Raw genomic sequence first — 22411 nt, 5'->3', positions numbered from 1 at the left:
TGTTTCCTGGGACAACTCCAACCTTTGTCCTTTGCCAACAACCCTCCAACACATAACTTTACTGCTGTAAATTCAGCTATATTCAAATATTCCAACAGTGTGTTATTAAGCCTTGGGCATTTTTAAATTCCATAAATTTTACTTAAAGTGCTCTTCTGGTCTGAAAACAAAGAAAACCCGAAAGAAAAAGATATAAGTTGGAGGATTCATGTGAATAGAACTGAGAATAAAAGCACATTTGATTATTGGCACAAGTTTCTTGAAGCGAAAGAGGAAAAAAAAGGGACTATTTCCTTCTGAAGATATTGTCTCAGAGATTTATACAAGTGTTCAGGGGATCTGATAACTGGTGGTTCATTCCCTAAAGCAAAAATTAACTGGTAAAGAGAACTCTTCAGCATCGAGATGTCAGGCAATGTGATATTTGGCATCAGAAGCTAAGTGTGGCACTCCCGTTCAGCTCCTTGCAGAGAGCGGTTGTAATTTCTAGCTACAGTAACTGAAAGTTTATTTGGATTGCTACTTTTTCAGGTAAAGGAATGCTGGGGTTGATTAGTAGTGAAAATTAGGTAAGGGCACCCTTCCGCACCTGCTAAGACACGTGACAGAGAGTGGACCCAGTACTCCGGTGGGATTCAGCACATCTGGTTTTCATTGGAAACAAACCTACTTGTTTTACAGGTTTGTGCCTCCGTCCCATTAGCTGAGAAATGGGAACCAGGTGACAGGCTGAACTCTTCCCCATCTCTAGAGATGGGGCCACTTGTATAAGCACCTCGGTAAGCAGACGACACTGGGAAAGGATGGGTATAGCTCTGTGATTTGTCTTCAGATGTCAAACTGATGTTCTGATTCGAAACCAGGGCAGACAGGTATCATTCCTAATCAGACACCTACTCAGCCCCTGGGCATGAAGAAATTTAGAATGGAGAGAGAAACTGCAAGTAGAAAAGCATTTTAGGTCTTTCGGGAAATACATATCCAAAGCTTGGCAGAGAAATAAAAATAGTTGTCGGCCAGTTTAGGAAGACAGCAAGATACAGCAGAAAAACAAAAAGAGAGGAGGTGTTGATACAGAGGTGGGACAGGAAATAAAGGTAAAGGGAGAGAGCTGAAAGAAGAGGAAAGACACAGGGTGGAGAGAGGGAACTTGCGTTGGAGACACATAGAGAAGAATTTCCTGACACCACTCCTGGCTACTTACACAATCCCACAGTGGCTAAAGCAAGCTCTCCCATGAAGACGGAAGGGCATGTAGGTGCTTCAAGAAACTGAAGTGATTTTGGGCACAGGAACTCGCCTGACTCATCCAGCTCAGATGGAAAAACATCCCTGTGGTCTGTAATTTACACTTTTGTCCTCTGTAGAACTTTCAAAGTAGGTGCTCAACAATTATTTGTTGAAGGTGATTGAACAGTAAATACTCCAACACAGTACTTCAAGAGCAAGAGAGACCCCTGGTTTCTCCTTTGGAAATTCTGTACTGGCGGGAAAAGTAGTATAGCCCTTTGAGGAAGGGCAACGCACTGAGGTGAAAATAGTATGAGAAGAAGTCAATATCCAATGGTGGGAATGGTCAGGAAAAATATTTGGGCTAAGAAAGGCTGCATGATCACAGCACTGGATGGTGGATAGGTTGACATATTCTACACCCCTTCCACAAACACACTTTATATGGTTTATAGGCGGATCTAGCAAACAAACAATAAAACCCATTTCTGTAACTGGTTTCTGTCTAACCTTCTGACTCCTACTGCATTATATTCCTGGGGAAAATTTCCTAACAGATCCAACCAGTAGATTTTAACGTTGAAGGTTCTAGAAAGTCACAGGTCAACCCTTCCTTCTCACAACTGCTTAGTCCTTCTTTGTGACAACATTCTTGGAACTCCATTGTCACACGGCAGCCTTCTGGGGCTCTGGGGCTCTTCTGATTCCAAAGTGTTTGGGGAATCACAAAGAGCCTTCCTAATTCCTCATGAAGCTCCTGGCTTCAACCTGGCAAATGCAAAGAGCTGGTCAACCTTCTTTTGCCTTGGATCCCTTTGTACAGAAATAGAGCCAAATGACAACATCCCTGCACAGAGTACGTGTCACGAACAAGCATGTCGTGTGTTCATCCCGAGTACATACAGTTTAAAAACATTAGATTTTTATTCTTTAGATTTTTTTCAAACTGTATAGATTCTTTACTAAAAATGAAAGCTACTTATAGTGAGGTATGCACACAGAGAAACGTTGTTATCCAGGTAGTCTAGAAAGACTATCGTGGTATTACTTTTTTTTAATCTAGCAAAATGTTAACAGATGAAATCCCTGTCCCCATGCTAAATGGATACCTTAAAGTGGAATTCACTCTGAAATTTTACGTGTAGTAAAGAATATTGAAAATCCTTGTACAATTTGCATACACTGGTCTTTTCTGGACCTGAGAGTATGGAAAATATTTGAATAAGATGATTCGCTGATTTTCCTTTCAGGAATGAACACCAGAAGATCTGTAATCAATAATTCAACATGCCTCCAGGAGATGCAAATTATTACTATAAAGTGAGTTCTTTAAAAAACTGCTCATCAACTTTGTATAGTGACACATGGTAACTAGACTTATCACAGTGATCATTTTGTAACGTATAGAAGTATTGAATCACTATGTTGTACACCTGGAACTAACATAGTGTTGTAGGTCAATTATACTTCTATTTAAAACAACTGCTCATCAGATTGGCATGGTAATTTTGGGGGAAAAGTTACAATCTTGGAACCTCTGACGTCAAGGCCCAGTAAAGGGGGGGATGCAGATAAATGGGCAACAGAGATATAGGATTGAGGGTGTAAACAGTTAGAGTGAGTGGTGGCATAAGGTATCGCAGAGTGATACTTCTCAAAACCTTTGGATATATTTACAGAACAAATTGCATTTAATCAGTAACTATTAAGAACTTAAAATATATCAAATACTGTACTACTATGGATATTCATGGTGTTGAGAGGGAATTCAAATGGTAATAGTGAAGCCAGATCCGGTCTCTGTACCCAACCCAACACCGAATTAATTCTTGGAGACAGAGTTTTGGGTGAAGGAGAAGCAAAGGGGGCCACAGCGGGCGAATGCCCTCAAGACTGTGTGTCCCAACTTGGAGCGGGTAGTGAGGAGTTTTATAGTAAAACTATAAAGGAGGGCGTGATCTATAAACTATAAACTAAAAAACTATCAAAGAGGGCGTGATCAGCTCATGGACAATCTTCTGATTGGTTGGTGGGGAGGTAAGTGGGAGTCGGCATCATCAACCTTCTGGTTCCAACCCCTCTGGGGTGTACCTGCTTGTGGGCACCATACCTTTTCAACTTCTCCCACCTGGCAGGGGTTTCAGTATCTGCAAAACAGCTCAAAGATATGTATGTCCCTTGTTGGGGAACCAGGACCCTGGCCCAAGGCTGTACTATTGTTTCTTTTGACTGTTCCTCCCTTATCTCCTGCATCCCCTCCATTCCCTAATTAGCAAGTGTCTGAACCTGCCCACAGGAACTCAGGGAAGGTCACGGAGGCTGAATTAAGCCTATTTCCTATAATCAAGAAATGGGGGACACAAAGGCTTTTGTGCCCAGGAGCCCTACAGGGTCCTGCTCGGTAGTAACAGGAATCTTGATCATCTAGCATCTTATCTTCCTAGTAAAAAAAAATGTTTCTATCTCATGACATTACTTGAAAATTTGAGGGAGATGTCTCATGAAAACAAATTCTATTGCCTGATTCACGTGGAGATTGGAACCTGATCTACAAATGCCCTATAACCAATAATCGCCCCCCATTCCTTTCTTCTTCCTCCTCCTTCTTGTAGGAATGCAGACTCATTTTTACTGATGTACTGATAGATATATAATAATATTGGAAAGGAAGCCACACCTTCAGAGATTTGTAGGACTTAGAATATGGTATGTAGCAGACAGTGAGAGTCTGAAGGTTGAAAAGCAGCTGATGAGAGCGACCAGGTTAGGAGACGGAAAGGAGGGTGGGCTGGAGCAGAAAGGTGGGAGATGGCAGGATAAACTAGGGCAGGTGAGAGAGATAACTAAAGAACTGAGTCAAGGTCAGGAAGAGTGAATGCATGTGGACAGGGGTCCTAGGGCAAGTAGAGAAAGTATAAGCCCAGGTGAAGAGTGAAAGACTGGGTAAAGTAGCGGGGCATGAGAAAAGCGCTTTCCTGGGTTCACTGCCCCAGGTAGATGTTCTGTAAACTAAAGGTTTGAATTTTAATATGCCCAGCTGGTCCTCCATCGCTGTGCCCTCAACATGTCAGAGATTCCCACGTCTATATCATCAGCTCAGAGGCCTCCTCTGAGATCCTCATTCACAATCTAGTTCCATGCTCTGCCCTGACATCTCTGAGTTTATCTGGCAGACGTCTCCAGCTTAACTTGTCCACCACTGAATCCATGCTTCCCCACCCCAGATCTGTCTCCTTGCGCCAGTATTTTCCACCTCAGTAAAGAGCACTATTATCTCCCATGAATTCAACCAGGAGCCCGGGAGAATTCCTCCTTCCTTACTTCTCCCTTAACCCTCTTCTACTTTCTTCCAACAGTAAATTCTTTAATCCTACCTCAAACCTTTCCGTACCTCGTGTTCATCACTGTTGCTACCTGATGAATGGAATACTGCCTGTCATATCAGTAAACAAAAAATGTCACAGTCATCACAGCACAGCCACTGCCAACAGTGAGCTGGTGAGTTCTGTGGGGACTCAGGAAAGAAAAGAACACCTGCCATCTAGCAGCCACCAGACTGCAGCCACTCCCCACAGAGAGCCCTGAGGAAACGCAGAATGTGAAAACAGAACACTGGCCCCAGAGAGCTAAGGTGCATATCAAAGGAACAGTTTCAGGGAGCCCAGACTCTTGCATCTTCCCCTACAGAGAAAAGCGCCAAGTTCCTTAACTTGAGATACCTAGTTTTCCTTAATTAACAATAATCCTTTGATGTTCAGACTAACTGCCCTTTGCTGCAAAACTATATATCCTGGCTCTCCCCCTCACCTCCTTGGAGCAGTTCTCCCAGGGTTACCTGAGATGCTGCCTCCCTGGCTTGAAGTCCTAAAAATTCTCACCAAATAAAACATAACTCTCAACTTTTAGGTTGTGCATATACTGTTTAGTCAACATACCTTAATCAAGTTCACCATCATTCCTTGGATGAACTATTAAACACCCACTTCCAATCTTCTGCACCAGAATCCATTCTCCACTTTTGAGCAAGGGTGAATGTCTTAAAATGTCATTGTATCATGTTCATCGTGGTACATTCATTGACCATGTCCTCCTGTTCAAAATCATTCAGTACCTGCCTCTTTCTTTATTCCCATAGAGAACAGCTCTCTTGGTGACTGAATTCCATGCTGCCTCAGTGCCTTTGCACACATACTTCTGCCTGGGATGTTTTCACAGAACTGACTCCTTCTCACCCTTTAAGTTCAGCTTAAAGGTTCCATTCTTAGAGTTTATCCTTTCTGGAGCAGCTATTCTCTGTTATTCTCTATCACAACGTCCCATTTTTCCCTTCAAAAATTAACATTTTATTTATTACTTTTTTCCCCATTAGATTATGAGTTCAATTTGGGCAAGACCTACAACTCTTTTCTTCACTATTGACTCACCAGCACCGGATATACTGCCTGGAACATAGAGGCACTCAAAGATTTATTCAGTACATAAAGAAATAAAAATAATCCAACAATGTCAAAGTCTTTTGGGGGTAATGCATGTTATATATTATTTTCCGACTTTGAATCTCTAGAACAATTTTTATGTTACCATTTGGACAATTAAAATATGAGTGTCCAGTGATTATTTACCATTGTGGTACCTAATTAGTACCTGCTCTTTAATATTTTGCCAAGCTGCCTCCCAAACAAGACTTGAATGACAAGGACCAAATCCCTAAGTCCATTCATTCACTCAACAAATGAGACACAGACACCGTTCTAGGGGCTGTAGCTACAGAGCCGTACAAAACAGGCATGGTTCTCACCCTCCAGTGGACATGGGCTATCCTCATATTCGTTAATTTAATCTATTAAATTAAATTAAATCGATTAAATTCGTTAATTTAATCTATTAAACAGAGCATCAAGCTCTGTTGACAACAAAAGGTAGATAACAATAAACAAACAGGAATTCCTGCCTTCCTGAGTTCACATTCTTGTGTACATGAGCTTAAATGTGTACATTACAGTACTTAGCCTCTAACGCTGAGATTGTTAATATGTATTTAAGGATTTCATGTCAAAACATGTTAAGTTGGGAAGGAGTTAGATAATTACGTGTTTATGAAAATTCAATGCACTTCTTCAATCACAGAGAAGGCAGCCAAATAAATAAATAAATAAATAAATATTAAATAAATAAATAATTAAAAGAAAATACAAAATCAGAGGTGGGGCAGCCCTGAAGCTCTGATTACCATGATTCTTTTTAACCCATTTAAACCAGGTAAAAATTGCCCACATCATTTTTTTTTTTAACCCAATCCACCCTACCAATCTGAATGAACTGTCTATGCATAGAAATCTGCCTTAAGAGAGAGAGAAAGAATGTCCGGGGCTGAGAAACTAGGTAAGACAAAGGAGACGGACTAAACCCAAGCCTGCCCTTCAAGAGCTCTGGTAACGGACACCACATTTCAGACATGTGATTTCATTCACAAAGCATTTTAAGTAGTTTAATATGGTGCACTGTCAGATGACAAAGAGCATTCTGGATTTAAAAAATAAATAAAAACATGCAGTGTAGTCTCCAGCAGAATTTAACTCCAACGTAAGGGATGAAACAGAAGAAATGCTGTTATGTCTTGACTTGGACATGACTGATGGAGATGGAAAACTGTCAGAGGATTTGAATCTAATTCTTGGATTTGATATCACCACAAGGAGTTCTGCATTATAGCTGTTTTCTGTAATTGTCTTTCAGAATCCCTATGTTGAATGCAAAGATTCTACCTGAATAATCTCAGAAGAAAACTTTTTTACCTCAAAGAATTGTCTTACATTCAAAGGTCAAAATAAATGTTACTGTTTTATAGTTTCTGTAACTAACATACAGAGAAAGAAAGAAAGAAAGAGAGAGAGAGAGAGAGAGAGAGAGAGAGAGAGAGAGAGAGAGAAAGGAAGGAAGAAAGAAAGAAAGAAGGAAGGGAGGAAGGAAAAAAAGAGTTCTGCCATTGAATTACAGAACTTAGAGTCTTTGTTGTTTTTATTTTTAAAGAGATGTGCAACTTATTTATTTTTAAAAAAAAATTATTTATTTTTAATTTTTCGGCCATACCCCAAGGCACGTGGGCTCTTAGTTCCCCAACCAGGGGTCCAACCTCCGACCCCTGCTTTGAAAGGTGGAGTCTTTTTTTTTTTTTTTTTTTGCGCCACGCGGGCCTCTCACTGTTGTGGCCTCTCCCGTTGCGGAGCACAGGCTCCAGATGCGCAGGCTCAGCGGCCATGGCTCACGTGCCCAGCCGCTCTGCGGCATGTGGGATCCTCCCGGACCGGGGCACGAACCCGAGTCCCCTGCATCGGCAGGTGGACTCTCAACCACTGTGCCACCAGGGAAGCCCTGAAAGGTGGAGTCTTAACCACTGGACCACCGAAGAAGTCCTAGAACTTGGGAGTCTTTTCATATCAAAGTTAGAGAAGTCATCATGCCAATTCCTCATTTTATAAATAAGGGAACTGAGATCCCGAGAGACTGAAGGATTTCCCTAAGTCACCAAGTTCATGAACAGCACAAGCAAGATTTAAGTCGGATGACCTGAAGGGTAAATTCTTCACCCTTCCAGAAAGAGCGGCTATCTTCCTCCTCTTCCTCCTCTAGGTTAACCCTTCTCAGTGGACTCCCAGCACATTTTGCCCCTCCACCCTGAAGCAGCAGGAGCAGCAGAAAGAGCAGGAACCCAGGCCACCGAAGGATGAAGAACACAGAGGAGTCAAGTGGCACTGAGATGCCAGCCTACTCCTCAGGGCTGACACTTAGGACCTGCCACGGCCTGAGTGTGACCTTGTTTATCTGCTCTGCTCAATATTAGCTGGTTGTATCCTTGTGTTCTGGGGGAAAATATAATTGCATTTGTTCCTGTGTATCTTTAGTCTATGAATGCTATATACTTTTTGAGTTACAGTGAGGTCACTGACACTTAGGAGACTGAAATGCACATTAAATTTTATTATTTAAAAAATTATATTATTGGGACTTCCCTGGTGGCACAGTGGTTAAGAATCTGCCTGCCAACGCAGGGGACACAGGTTCGACCCCTAGTCCAGGAAGATCCCACATGCCGCAGAGCAACTAAGCCCGTGCGCCACAACTACTGAGCCTGCGCTCTAGAGCCCATGCTCCACAACAAAGAGAAGCCACCGCAAAGAGAAGCCTGCGTACCACAACAAAGAGTAGCCCCCCGCTCGCTGCAACTAGAGAAAAGCCCACCTGCAGCAGTGAAGACCCAACATAGCCAAAAATAAATAAATAAAAGAAATAAATTTTTTTAAAGAAATAAAATATTATATTATTAAAAATAAAATTCCAACACTCCACTTTTGAATCAAATGGGTCACATCCTTCAAAATCAGCACCTATTTTTATCATCTAGTTTCTGGCCTCAGCACTCTACCAAAACTTTTTTGACCTTATGAAATCCATAAGACACACGATCTATTGAAGAAGCATTATAACTGCTATGAAAAGTTAGAAGTTATTTTAGGAAGACTGTGCCTAAAATTGACAAGTTAACATGTGTGGCTGTGCAAGGTGTATCACATTCGTCCATGAACCCTGACTTTTCATTTAGACCATTCAATGCTTTGTTGAATTACTTTTGCTTATTTTCAGTTCCAAGTTGTTTCATGCATATACAAAAAGTGAAGCAATAACTGTCCATATGTTGGATCCATGAGCAGAGGAGAACTTCTCAAAAGTTAAACCATGCAAATTTTGTCAATATCATTTGATACTTCAAATGCAAAATACAGCTAATTCCAATAATAACTTTGTTTTCTTCATCCAGTTCATAGAATCAAAAGTAAATTTTTGGAAATTCATTCTGTTAAAGGTGAAACATCTGACATTACTGTGAATGACCCCTGTAAACTCAATTTAAAAATTCAACACTGTAGGTGAGGGGAAGGGGGAGGGGGAGGGGGCTGGGTGAAATTGGTGAAGGGAATTAAGAGGTAGAAACTTCCAGTTATAAAATACGTAAATCTCGGAGATATAATTTCAGCATAGGGAATATGATCAATAATACTGTAATACCTTTGTATGGTGACAGATGGTTACTGGACTTACTGTGGTGATCATAATGTATGTAAATGTCAAACCACTATGATGGACACCTGAAACTAATATAGTATTGTATGTCGACTACACCGCAATTAAAAAATTTTAATAAAAAAATGTCTATGGGGTTTCCCTGGTGGCGCAATGGTCGGGAGTCCGCCTGCCGATGCGGGGGACGCGGGTTTGTGCCCCGGTCCGGGAGGATCCCGCATGCCGCAGAGCGGCTGGACCCCTGAGCCATGGCCACTGGGCCTGCGCATCCAGAGCCTATGCTCTGCGGCGGGAGAGGCCGCAGTGGTGAGGGGCCCGCGTACCGCAAAAAAAAAAAAAAAAAAAAGTCTATGAAAAAATTAACATTGTAAATAAAATGTGAAAACATTCAGTCTGAAATAGTTATGTATTTAAATACTAAACATTAGAATTAAGAATAAACTCTATTTAGCAGAATTTGCTCCAAACTTAGCAGGTACCTAAGAAACTGTAAAGAGTATTTTCTTGTTTATAAATATTTTGATCTACAGAGAAGACTGAACTGGAAATGTCAATAATTTCCAATTTCTTAATTTGTTAAGCATAAAATGCAACCTTGAAGATGACTGCAGGCAACTTTATTTAAAACAAAAGAAGAAAAAAGACCCTATTGAGAAAAGTATGTTGTTCTATAAAATACCAGTGACTTGGTATTGGAGAAAGTACATGTAGAAAGAAGCAGAATGAGACCACTTAGAGATGGAGAGAGCCAGATGTGGAGTGGCTACTCTTGAGACCAGACACCCTCTGCATTTTGTTTCTCTGAAAATCCCTCATGTCATTCAATGACCCCATTTTTATTTGAGCTCATCTGAGTGGACCTGGTCTTTGCAAACCAAAGACCTGACTTTCTTTACTTCTCAAGAACGACTGCCTCTGTGCTCCACGGCACAGCCCTCCTTTCTCTAAGGTCATATTTTCACAATGCTGTGATTCTTAATCTACTTCACTAACTTCCTTCCAACCTGTGAGTCTTTAAAGCGAAAACCACATTCCATTCATCGTCAGAACAATGTCCGATACATAGAAATCTTCAGTAAATACATGGTGAACGAATAAATATTCTAAAGACCAAGATTATCTTCATTGTAATCGTCCATTTCACGAGGAGTGTCTTACAGCCCATGGATTTCTTCTTTTCTTCCTTATGCATTAATTTTTGCATTTTGCTCTTTTATTGCATTATACTATTTATCATATTTGAAAAATATTTTTACGTTAATTAATTAGTACACCAGTGAAACAACTGAAGCATGACGATGAAGATGAAACCAACACAACATTGTATATCAAATATACTTCAATTTAAAAAATAAATTAATTTTTTAAAATACAGTTTCTAAAGTTAAAAAAAAAAGATGAGCTGCAGCCAAAAGGAAACCATTACAACAAAGTGAGAAAACCCAATGACTCGATGATGAACAGCCGGTTAACTCTGAGACTGAACTATAATATATATGCTACTCTTTGCCTGAAGCTGCTGTTTTCCAGTGAAGGTCTAAATATTTACGTGGAATACCATAGCTGGTCTTTGGACTATTTGGCGTGCGCGTGTTATTCAGCTTAGATTCTCCTGCTTCTCTTTGAGGACTATTGATGCAGAGACACGAAGAATAGTGGGTCTTTCTAGAAAATATGCAACCCTTCTCTAAGACTCTGGAAATCAAGGTTTCAGCCTCAGTGGAGGATAGAACCAAAAAGATACTACGAATAGGAATAGTTTTCCCATTCTATCGCCAACCTGACCCTGAGGAAAGTTCACAGACTCATCTGCATCCTCTCGCACTCTTCCTAAATCTAGATCTATGCATACCGTATACAAACCTGTTTAAAATTTGCTAATTCATACTAAACATGCTTTCTATGAGATAATGATTTAGGCAAAATACTTTATGCACCAGACATGCCAAGAATCATCAAAAATCTGTACCTCACTTTATATGCCACGTCACCAGAGAGGCAAATAGACATACTGGATGGAATTTTGCAAACTAAATACAGATCAGCAACAATAACACTGTTACTGAAAAAAGTCCCTTTGGACCACAAGTATAAGTAAAAAAAAATGAAAGGAAACTATGAACTGAGTACAAATGATTCACATATCAACCACATTTGCTTTTTCAAAATGTGTTATTTGAAACAGCCGACATAATAAAAATTATAAATTCCACTCAACATGCAACTCAGTGATCCTGAGACACACTTGTTAATACTTAAATTGGTGTGACTTCACTTGCCAAAGAAAGGACTAAATACAAAACTCTAGATTGCAAGACACACACATTCACATCCAATTGGTTATACAAGCAACCACTGGCAGACTCCACGTATTATCATACTTAAAGACATGCAATTTGAATTATCTTAGTCTCCAAAACAGAAAATTGGTTCCATGAAGAAGCCTACAATTACTTGGAAATGATCAGGGATTAACAATGTATATATTATTGAGTGTGTCTGCAGCAAAGAGCGCTTTTACCTTCAGTCCATCTATATTCTATCTGTATTCTATCCTGAAAGGAGGATTTTTAAACATGCAATTTTGATCAAATGCATGGCCTCCTGAAATCCTTAAAAGGCCTGGGGGAGCTCATATTTGCATTTTGGTTCCACTTCAAGAAGAGCTTTTGCCACTATTAATGAAAAGAAAACAGTCATCATGGGAGTGAATGACCCAATTTTCCTCATTCCTTTGATAGTTAAAATAGTGGAAAAACAAAAACATCGAAACTTTGCTTAATTTTATAAACAATTGCTGTTAAGAGGAGTCTTAATTTTCTTTAAAAGCATGGGGTGATCAGTTCAGCAAGCATAATCTGTGAACACCACTTACCTGCCTCTGCCGGAATAGAGGAACACATGGTGGCCGTGCACTGTGAAGATATTACACGTGGCTACATGTGCTTATTGCATAAGCTTTATGTGGTCATAACTTATCATTTACCCAGTGCATTCGTCAAACATCAATTTAGTGAATGCTTCTGGTAGGGCTCCTCCACGTGGGTATTTCCTGCAGAGGGGTAATTAATACAGATTCTAAGGCACAATCTCATACTTCCAAAGTCAGACTCTGGAGGTCAGGTTAAAGAAACCTGTAATTTTAGCTTGTTTCTCAAGAGACCTTTAGAGAGTCATGCTGGACCAGTTACTGACTCTGATTTCAGAATCCCTGACCTATTCTAGCCACATCCCCTTCCCCACTCTGTTGTGGGTTAAACTGAGTCTTCCAAAAAGATATACTGAAGTCCTAACTTCCAGCACCTTAGAATGTGACCTGTATTTGGAAAGAGGATTTTTGCAGAGGTAATTAGTTTAGTAAAGATGAGGTCATACTGGAGTAGAAAGGTTCCTTAATCTAATATGACTGGTGTCTTTTAGCAAGAGGAAAGAGACACACAGTGGCAGTGTCATGGGTGACAGAAGCAGAGAATGGGGTGACTGCAGCTACAATCCAAGGATCACCAAGGATTGATGGCCACCACCAGAAGCCAGGAAGGGACAACGATGTTTATTCTCTCCCGGGTGGACTACTACAGTTACCTTTTCATCCAACGATGATCAGAGTGTGCTTTGAGGACACCTACCTTAGAACCAACTTGGGAGTGCTTTATGAAAGAAAAAAACCCATGTTCCTGAGTTCCTCTGACCTAGAGTCTCAGAGCCTCCTGAAGGCAGAGTACAAGAATACACATTGTCTTCAAGTACACACACTACATTCTCCAGGAGAGATCACATGCTGGACCGCAAAGCAAGACTCTGTAAATTTAAGAAAACTGAAATCATATCAAGCATCTTTTCAGACCACAGTGCTATGAGGCTAGAAATCAACTACAAGAAAAAAACTGCAAAAAACACAAACACATGAAACCTAAACAATAAGCTACTAAACAACCATGGATCACTGAAGAAATCAAAGAGGAAATCAAAAAGTACCTAGAGATGAATGAAAGTGAAAACACAATGATCCAAAACCTAAGGGATGCAGCAAAAGCAATTCTAAGAGGGACGTTTATAGTGATTCAATCTTACCTCAGGAAACAAGAAAAAAAATCTCAAATAAACAACCTAACCTTACACCTAAAGCAACTGGAGAAAAGAACAAACAAAACCCAAAGTTAGTAAAAGGAAAGAAATCATAAAGATCAGAGCAGAAAAAAATGAAATAGAGACTATAAAAATAATACAAAAGATCAATGAAACTAAAAGCTGGTTCTTTGAAAAGACAAATGAAATTGACAAACCTTTTGGCCAAACTCATCAAGAAAAAAAAGGAAGAGGGCCCAAATCAATAAAAACAGAGAAAAAAGAGAAGTTAAAACCAACACCACAGAAACGCAAAGGGTCATAAGAGACTACTATGAACAGCTATACACCAATAAAATAGACAACTTAGAAGAAATGGACAAATTCTTAGAAAGGTAAAATCTCCTGACTGAACCAGGAAGAAATAGAAAATATGAGCGAACCAATTACAAGTACTGAAATTGAATCAGTAGTTTAAAAACTCCCCAAAAGCAAAAGTCCAGGACCAGATGGCTTCACTGGTCAATTCTACCAAACATTTCGAGAAGAGTTAACACCAAACCTCTGAAAATATTTCAAAAACTTGCAGAGGAAGGAACACTTCCAATGTCATTCTATGAGATTACCATCACCCTGATACCAAAACCAAACAAGGATATCACAAAAAAAGAAAATTATAGTCCAATATCACTGACGAACACAGATGCAAAAATCCTCAACAAAATACTACCAAACCGAATGCAACAATACATTAAAATGATCATACACCATGATCAAATGGGTTATCCCAGGGATGCAAAGATTTTTCAATATCTGCAAATCAATCGATGTCACATACCACAAGAACAAACTGAAGAATAAAAACCACATGATCATCTCAAAAGATGCAGAAATATCTTTTGATAAAATTCAACATCCATTTATGATAAAAACTCTTCAGAAAGTGGGTATAGAGGGAAGCTACCTCAACATAATAAAGGCCATATATGACAGACCCACAGCTAACATCATACTCAATGGTTAAAAGCTGAAAGCATTTCCTCTAAGATCAGGAACAACACAAGGATGCCCACTCTCACCACTTTTATTCAATATAGTTTTGGAAGTACTAGACACATCAATTAGAGAAGAAAAAAATAAATAAAAGGAATCCAAATTGGAAAAGAAGAAGTAAAACTGTCACTGTTTACAGGTGACATGATACTATACATAGAAAATCCTGAAGACTACCAGAAAACTACTAGAGCTCATCAATGAATTTGGCAAAGTTGCTGGATATGAAATTAATATACAGAAATCTGTTGCATTTCTATACACTGACAACAAAATATCAGAAAGAGAAATTAAGGAAACAATCCCATTTACCACTGCATCAAAAAGAATAAAATACCTAGGAATAAACCTACCTAAGGAGGCAACAGACCTGTACTCTGAAAACTATCAAATGCTGATGAAAGAAATTGAAGACAACACAAGCAGATAGAAAGATATACTGTGTTTTTGGATTGGAAGAATCAATATTTTTAAAATGACCATACTACCCAAGGCAATCTACAGATCCAATGAAATCACTATCAAACTACCAATGACATTTTTCACAGAACTAGAACAAAAAAAATTTTTAATTTTTATGACCCCAACTAGACAAAACAATCTTGAGAAAGAAGAATGGAGCTGGAAGAATCACTTTCCCTGACTTCAGACTATACTACAAAGATACAGTCATCAAAACAGTATGGTGCTGGCACAAAAACAGACCTATAGATCAATGGAATAGATAGAAAGCCTCAAAATAAGCACATGCCCTTATGGTCAACTAATCTACAACAAAGCAAGCAAGAATATACAATGGAGAAAAGACAGTCTCTTCAACAAGTGGTGCTGGGAAAACTGACAGCTACATGTAAAAGAATAAAATTAGAACATTCTCTAACACCATAGACAAAAATAAACTCAAAGTGGATTAAAGACCTAAATGTAAAACTGGATACTACAAAACTCCCAGAGGAAAACATAGGGAGAAGACCCTTTGACATAAATTGTCACAATATTTTTTGGTTTTGTCTCCTAGAGTAAAGGAAATAAAAACAAAAATAAACAAATGGGACCTAATAAATTTAAAAGCTTTCGCACAGCAAAGGAAACCATAAACAAAACTAAAAGACAACCTATGGACTGGGAGAAAATATTTGCAAATGATGCTAGCAACAAGGGATTAATTTCCAAAATATACAAACAGCTCATAAAGCTTAATATCAAAAAACAAAAAAACAACCTAATCAAAAAATGGGCAGAAGACCTTAATAGACATTTCTCCAAAGAAGACATACAGATGGCCAGTAGGCACATGAAAAGATGCTCAATATGGTTAATTATTAGACAAATGCAAATCAAAGCTACCATGAGGTATCACCTCACACCAGTCAGAATGGCCATCATTAAAAGTCTACAAATAATAAATGCTGGAGAGGGTGTGGAGAAAAAGGAACCCTCCTATAAAGTTGGTGAGAATGTAAATTGGTGCAGCTACCATAGAGAACAGTATGGAGATTCTTTAAAAAACTACAGATAGCTACCATATGATCCTGCAATCACAATCCAGGGCATATATATGGAGAAAACTCTAATTTGAAAAGATACATGTATCCCAACGCTCACAGCAGCACTATTTACAATAGCTAAGACATGGAAGCAACCTAAAAGTCCATCAGCAGATGAATGATTAAAGAAGATGTGGTGTGTATATATATATATATATATATATATATATATATATATATATATACACACAATAGAATATTACTCAGCCATAAAAATGAATGAAGTAATGCCATTTGCAGCAACATGAATGGACCTAGAGATTATCACATTTAGTGAAGTAAGTCAGACAGAGAAAGACAAGTATCATGATATCACTTATATGTGGAATCTAAAAAAAATGATACAAATGAACTTATTTACAAAACAGAAATAGAAGGATTTCCCTGGTGGCACAGTGTTAAGAATCTGCCTGCCAAAGCAGAGGACACGGGTTCAAGCCCTGGTCCGGGAAGATCCCACATGCCACGGAACAACTAAGCCCGTGCACCACAACTATTGAGACTGCGCTCTAGAGTCCACGCTCTAGAGCCTGCAAGACACAACTACTGAAGCCTGTGTGCCTAGAGCCCGTGCTCTGCAACAAGAGAAGCCACCGCAATGAGAAGCCTGTGCACCGCAACAAACAGTAGACCCCGCTCGCCGCAACTAAAGAAAGCCTGCGCACAGCAACGAAGACGCAACACAAATAAATAAATAAATAAATAAATAAATAGAAATAGACTCACAGATGTAGAAAATAAACTATGGTTACCAAAGGGGATGGGGGGGAGAGACAAACTAGGAGTTTGAGATTAACATATACACACTACCATATATATAAACTAGGTAAACAACAAAGACCTACTGTATAGCACAGGGAACTATACTCCATATCTTGTAATAGCCTATAATGGAAAAAGGTCTGAAAAAGAAAATGTGTGTGTGTGTCACTGAATCACTTTGCTATACGCTGGGAACTAAACATTGTAAATTAACTATACTTCAATTAAAAAAAAAAGAATCTGAATACTTCAAAGAGAAGTCTGGGCTACTCCAGCAATTATAATTAGTCTTCCTACCCTGTCTAAAAGAATAGAGTTTCCTGATTAACTTGATTTAGAGTTAATCGAGCATTATTCAGCAATCCTTTGACGTCAACATTTGTTTTGGAAAAGTGTTGTACGCTTTCAGTCCAAATTCTTTCTTAAGTAACTGAACTCAGTAATGCTCATTGTGAGTCACTGTAGAGCAAACACATTTGGGCCCCGTGGATCTTAGAGGGAGACTAAGAGAAAAAGAGAATCCTTTCTTAATTAAAGACAACTTAATACTGTCGACTAGAATTTATCGTCACGACTTCACATAAAATCAGGAGTAAAATAGTCTTCTATATTTACAAAAAAATACAGCACACCATCTTTATTTTGCTCATTTCACTTTTGACAAGTAAGGATAAAAGAGATTTTCTTGAGAATCACTACTCAAGCTCTGAAGTTCTTAACTAGCCATTATGACTCCTTGGATAAACTCATAAAATGTCAACATGCTCCCCAAGTGCACATGTGCATATGCAAAATTTGTATGCAACCTGGAAATCAAGGTTGAAGACAGGACTTAAATTTAGGTGGCTACTGGGTTGGAACGTGAATTGACTCTGCCATGTTCTAGAAGTTATCATGTTTTATAATACTCCTTGATAACCATTTGAAGAATAGCCATCAGTTATTTTTTTTTTTCATCAGTTATTTTTTAAGAGATTATAGATGATCTGTTTCTCGGTGTTTATTAAAACACTCCCCCTTCTAGTGCTTTCTGTTTGGCTTCTACTTACACTCCCTGTGTCTCAACTTCTGGAAGACATATTAAAAATCAGGAAGAAACATTTTGATTTCACATTGCAACTTCCCATGTTATTATAAGGGTTCTGAATCATCACCAAATTTCCATCTAAAATATAAATGAGAAGGTAGGTCTCAAGAGAATAGTGCTATTTTACCCGAAAAACAAGTTTGAAGTAATTGGTTAATTTGGGGAAATAGCATTTCTTCATTAGTTCTTTGCTTTAGGGTGCTGGTTAGTTTTAATAAAATCCAAAACCACATTGGCTTTAAAATAGAAAGTTGATTTCTTTGCTCATTTTTAAACACACTATAGGGAAAAGAAAAAGAATTTCACAATTCTGTTTTTCAGGCAAGTTTTTAAGACATATGAGAGAGAGGAAAATGAGTTCCTTTGCTAGCTTAATTAAGCCTTGTACGTACACACGGCGTGCCAACTCTAAGAAAAATGTCTTTGTCACCTCCAGCATCTCTCCCCACTCCCCCCACTCCCAATCTATGTCTCCTTACCTCAAACCTAGAATGTAGAAATAGACTGTTAGGAGACTTCTCTACCCATTCAACTTCTTATTATCCCTGGATAATAGCACTTTTCGAATCTTACCATGGGTTGGCTCAAAAACTTATATTTGCTCTCCGATTGCCTTCAAAATTAAATATAACTCCTTGGTTCAGACATTTAAGACACTTTAAATGTGTCACCAAAATATATCATTCTCTTGCTCTTCCTAGATGAGTTTTTCTCTTTTACTCACCTTCTATTCTTGACTTTGAATTGTGCTTTTAGACTTTCTAGACCTTTCAATTTTGTCATTCCTTGCCCCTGGCATGATTTCTCTGCCAGTCTTCACAACCAGAGAGGATCTATTCCTTATGGCCCAACAAAAATACCAGTTGCTCTAGAAGTCACTCAGGTCCCCATGAGGACAGTATCTCACACTTACATGGACCTTGCTAACATGTACCTACAACTCAGACCTTCCTATAAGGTGTCTGGTGTTGAGTTACAAGCAAACTTCTCTTAAAGGTCCTGCTTTTTTTGTAAAAGCATATGCATTCATTCACTCACTCAACCCATATTTATTCATAACCTACTATGTGCTAGACAATGGGGATATAAAACTTAAGCAAAACTTTCCATGTAAAGGCAAAACTGTCGTGATAAAGGCACACAGGTGCTATGGAAAAGGGGAAGGTGAGGCACTGAAGCCATGTAGGATGTGAGAAACGACCTCCAGAGAAGGGACCCCTAACTAAAATTGGCATTCGTCCCATGAATAACTGTGGGAGAGGATGAGATTCCAGGAAGACAGGATGGTTCCACAGGTTCTCAAGGCCCACATTAGAATTCAGATTGATCTTATTCTGATAGAAATCAGCACTGAAGCCATTTTGAAAAGGGAAAGTCTGCTCTAGTTATACAACCATGTTAAAAAGGTAGACTGGGCATTCGTTTAGTAGAAGGCCCCCTTTAAAACTCCAATAGTGGTAAAACCTGACCACAGGCAGTATCCTGACGAAGCCGGAGCCGGCTGCATGGAGTGGTGATAATATAAAATTAAGTTTGTAAAGCATGGCACACACAGGATTAAGTCCTGATCAGTGATTTAGGTGGAGACTCAACTTATAAGACAAGGAGTAATTGAAAACGAAACCAGGTCATATCATGGTTTTATCTATTTTAAATTCTAGAATGTGTCTGTAAACCCTCCTAATTTGAAATAATCCCTTTCCTCCCTTTCGAGCCCAATGTATAAGGCTATGGAGAGAAAACTGACATTTAGAAAGACAACTACAACTTTAAAGCATGACAATGATCATTTCACATTTAAAAAGTATTAAATTATGTATTCTAGGGCAGTAAAATGTACTAGTGCTTTTTGGAATGATGGAAGAACCTGAAATTACAGTTAACCACACCACAGCATACGTATTCCAATAAAGCAGTGTTTCACTCCCAGACAGCAAGAGCTTGGGGCCAAATACACTCAGGAGAACGAGGATTAGCAAGAGGCACGAAGGACAAGGGGTGGCAAAAAGAAGAAAGGGAACCTCGCGTTTGGCCTGGGGATGCGGTAGGCATGTCTCTCATGCAACGAAACAAACCTTTCAAAGGTTTCTGCCCTGAAATTGCATCAGACTTAAGCAAAGAATGGAAGCAGACCTGGTATTTGCAGGACACAGAAAGCAACTGCAGCTGGAGTTCTACTCTCCAACCCTGGGCCAGTCATTAGCACCATCGCTTTTTTGGAACACAGGTTAGGAGCTTGATTTCCGGATTCAGACAGGCTGGGTTGATCCCAATTCCAACGTTTATAGGCTGTGTAATAATCTCTCTGAATATGACTTCCCCATCTGTAAAATGGAGATAATAAAACCTACTTCAGAGTGTTTGTTGGGAGATACAGAGATTATCCACGTAAAGCACTCTGCATGCTAACACACAGTGAGAAATCCACAGGTCACAGTTGTTGTGACCTAAGAAATCACCCTGGTGCTTGAACTAGATGTGCAAATATTTTAACTAAATATTCATACTCATATTCAGTCAGTGGACCTCTTCAGACTAACTTAGGAGGGCCTCTCGTTCTCAAAAGGACCATCATTTGGAACCAATTTGGCCGCTGGCCAACGACCTTCACAGCAGTGTAGGGCTGCATTGCAGACTTGCTACAGAGCAAATGCAGACAGGCTACAATGAGCACAGGGGCTGAGAGCCTTGCAGATTTAAACACTCTCCCCTCCTGAGGCCCTGAATGCTCCCACCGACTTCTATTTCCTCCCAGCCTGGGCATCCAGAGAGGGTCTAAAATGGGGAGTTGTTCTTTGAGAGGACTCCTATTCATGCCTTAGGACTACGCACACCTCAAATGCCAGAAATGCAGACAAAAGGCAGATTGAAGTCATTTGCAAAGTTCAAGGTCATCTTTCCTTTTTCTTTCCTTTGAATCTAAAAGTTAAGTCATTAATTATACCACAAGTCTAAAAAAGGAATTCTCCCAATCCTGGTCTTTATCGAGTTGGGTTAGACAAGAAGGCAGTAATTTCTGTTTTTGTTTATTTTTGAGTAGGTCTGTTGCCTATGCTTAAATTTCTTGTTAAGTCTCTCTGTTTTATAGCTAATCACATTTTTATAGCAGGCATGAAGCTCTCTACAAGGCCCTTGCTGAGCTGTTCCTGTAAATCAAAACCTTACTCGGCTGTTCTTGTAGCTGGCAGTGGAACAGGGTTAGTTTTACCATTTATGGTTGCAAAGTCCATCCAGATTTTTTTTTTAGTTCCCCTTAGCTTTTTGTTTTTTCTCCACTCAAACCCCCCCTACTCCTGCCTTAAAAATGTATATTCCAGGCTTAGCTAAAACATGTCTGAATAGATTACTTCATTCCTTACCACAGTACATTAATAAAGGTGTCAAAATGACAGAGGATGCTTGGCTTACCTCCCTGTGTCCCAGATCCATTCCTCAAGGGCAGGCTATAGCTATTTGGGAACAGTCGATCTGATCTTTGGGGCTCCTGGAAGCTGACCTCCAAAGTCTATTTAAAGTATTAAACACTTTCTAGTAAAATATAAAGTGGACTGGGCACTTAAACACATCCTGTCTTGTTAGGCTACTCACACCTCAGCCTTGTCTTTGCCGTCATGCCTGTGTCCAGCTGGGGACAGAGGGAGCCCAGGCATTTAACCCTAGATTGCTTCACTACAGGAGCGTCAGTATCTCATCTGTGTTCACACTAGTGTTCCAAATTGTCCCACTATTTTGCTAGTTATGGTGAGATTAAGATAAAAGAAAGGTGTGAAGATGTATGAAAAATAAAAAGATTTTTATTTTTATTTTCTAGTGTATGCAAGGGGGAGATATTTTTAAAGAGCAAGTGAAAGAGCTAGGGAATAAGGGAATGTGGATCCCACCCAAAATTTCCAAAACAAAAGACCCCCACAGGCACCACGGTGGAACCTGTGCCTGTGGGAGTTAAGAGCAGGGGGCAATGACCAGATGGCTTTGGGCTCTCAGCAAATCCCACACCTGGTGGCATCCACTGTCACCTGTTCCAGGTGAATATCCCAGGTGGCTCTACTCACAGGAGACAAGAATTTGCTCTCTGGTCCCAGTAACTGACCAAAGTAAGACCCCAGGAGAAGGGAGTCTCAGCTCTGACATTGGGAGTTCTCCTTCTCCTAGGGACCCAGGCAGTTCCTCTGCCCAAGTCACGTGCTAGGCGAAACCCTGGCATCAAAATGATGAGTAAAACATTGTCACTGCCCTGATGGAGCCCCTGGGCCCTTTTTCTGAGCTCTAGTCTCTAACTGGTTCACAGAACCAAGAGGCAACTTAAGCATGATTAAGCAGGAGGGGATGTATTGACTCCAGGAAGGAAGGGTGGTAGTGACAGAATAGGAGAAGCTGGAGGAAGCAGTGGCTTCCGGGCAGGAGCTGAGCGCTAGCATAGTCAGCTCTCTCTCCCTTTCTTCTTCACCTCTTCCTAAGTCTGCTTCCATTGCTCTTCCTGGTAACAAGAAAGTTGATGCTGGTACCACCAGCTTAGTAACCCCAGCAGAAAGACGGAATCTGTTCAGTCCAGTGTGTGTATAGCAACCACTAGAAGGGCTCTGACCAC

At 39.7% G+C, this 22411-nt stretch overlaps 1 protein-coding gene and 1 long non-coding RNA gene across 4 annotated transcripts in view; one reads left to right on the top strand and one right to left on the bottom strand.

Annotated features, from left to right (window-relative positions):
• The window catches only part of FBXL7 (F-box and leucine rich repeat protein 7), a 416516-nt gene that overhangs the window by 196611 nt on the left and 197494 nt on the right, over positions 1-22411 (bottom strand). The gene's annotated exons all lie outside the window — the stretch shown is intronic.
• LOC141278170 (uncharacterized) lies at positions 1972-5659 on the top strand. The gene is made up of 3 exons (XR_012330508.1): positions 1972-2086; positions 2481-2550; positions 5600-5659. It is a non-coding gene; the product is annotated as an uncharacterized lncRNA (long non-coding RNA).

Source organism: Tursiops truncatus, chromosome 3, assembly GCF_011762595.2.
Source record: "Tursiops truncatus isolate mTurTru1 chromosome 3, mTurTru1.mat.Y, whole genome shotgun sequence".
In the NCBI taxonomy this organism is placed as follows: Eukaryota; Metazoa; Chordata; class Mammalia; order Artiodactyla; family Delphinidae; genus Tursiops; species Tursiops truncatus.
Note: the sequence above shows the minus strand (reverse complement) of the source record. Positions and strands in the feature narration are given on the sequence as shown.